The following is a 1,355-nucleotide window of genomic DNA, read 5'->3' on the forward strand; positions in this document are numbered from 1 at the left end:
ACGGGCCGAATCAACAAATAGAACATTCATAGTAATTAGACATCGTCTCCTCCTCGTCTTCTGGAAAGTCTATTCCACAAGAATCTCACATGGAACCAACCTCCCACTACCCCTCGGCCCCACCCATGAAAGAGACTATCAAAGGATTCGGTCCCCATTCTGGTTGATATACAACACAAGTGCTACATAAACCAAATACCCAATCAAAAAAACATGTGCAACTTGGACAATCTTTAATTGCACTCGATTGCGCTTATGTATCCTCGACTCCTCCAGGGAGCAGGTCCGAGGTCACCGCGAGAAATTCAAGCACAGGCAGGTGACATAGGTGGCGACGAATGGAGGAAGAAAAACAACGTGTCACTACGGAATTTCTCGCTCTCCCATTGGGCTTTTATAAGCTCACCACAACAAACAATAACCCGAAGGATCCACGCGCTTTTGAAAAAACATACCACCATTCTCCTTCTGTGTGTAGTGAATCCTGTAGGAATGGAGATTGAACACAAGACGAAGAGAGCACAAGAAAGGGGATGGGTGAGAGGTGCCATTATTGGGGCCGGAGCTTCTGGAATCGTTATCTTAGCCATGAATAGCTCTAATGGCCAACTCTTTGTAGTCAAATCCGCAGCCAGTTTTAGCGTCGCTCTGCATAATGAGTATCAGATTTTGCAGCGTCTGGATTCTCCATACATTGTACGTTGCCTATGGCGTGATTACAACGTTGAGAACGGTACAGAAGTGCACAATTTGTTCATGGAGTACATGCTAGGTGGCTCTGTAGTAGATATGTTGTCTAAGTTTGGAGGGCGGTTGGAGGAATCCATGATCAGGGCTTACACTCGTGGCATCCTACGAGGAATCCATTACCTCCACAGGCAGGGGATTGTGGACTGCGATATCAAGGGCAAGAATGTTCTTGTGGGTGCTAATGGTGTGAAGCTTTTCGACTTTGGTTCTACTAGGAGGATTGGTGATGAGGAGAAGGGCCACGAGGCACTACAATTGAGGGGAACACCTCAGTGGATGGCTCCAAAGGTGGTGAACCAGGTGGAGTAGGGGCCCGCTTCTGATAATTGGTCTTTCGCATGCACTGTGCTTGATATGACCACTGGGAGGCCTCCATGGAGCTGTGTTTCGAGTGCCCTCGCTGCAATGTATCAGATTGGATGCACAAAGGAGCTGCCTGAGTTGCCTGCATCGCTTTCACTTCAGCTCTGAGATTTCTTAGAGAAATGCTTTCGTAGGGATCCGAAGAAGAGGTGGAGCAGTGCAGAGCTGTTGAACCATCCTTTCCTAAATGAGCACTGCTCTGTCATGGAGGCAAAGGAAGCCCTTAAATGTCCGAAATCCCC

The 1,355-nt window shown here is 47.9% G+C and overlaps 1 pseudogene; it reads left to right on the forward strand.

The window, feature by feature from the left end:
- The first annotated feature begins 492 nt into the window (after window positions 1–492).
- On the forward strand, window positions 493–1,059 carry LOC149171202 (mitogen-activated protein kinase kinase kinase 20 pseudogene; annotated as a pseudogene).
- Window positions 1,060–1,355: the final 296 nt, after the last annotated feature.

This window comes from Pinus tabuliformis, chromosome 4_2 (genome assembly GCF_031772625.1).
Source record: "Pinus tabuliformis cultivar Carrire ecotype Pingquan chromosome 4_2, CPIR1, whole genome shotgun sequence".
NCBI classification, from domain to species: domain Eukaryota; kingdom Viridiplantae; phylum Streptophyta; class Pinopsida; order Pinales; family Pinaceae; genus Pinus; species Pinus tabuliformis.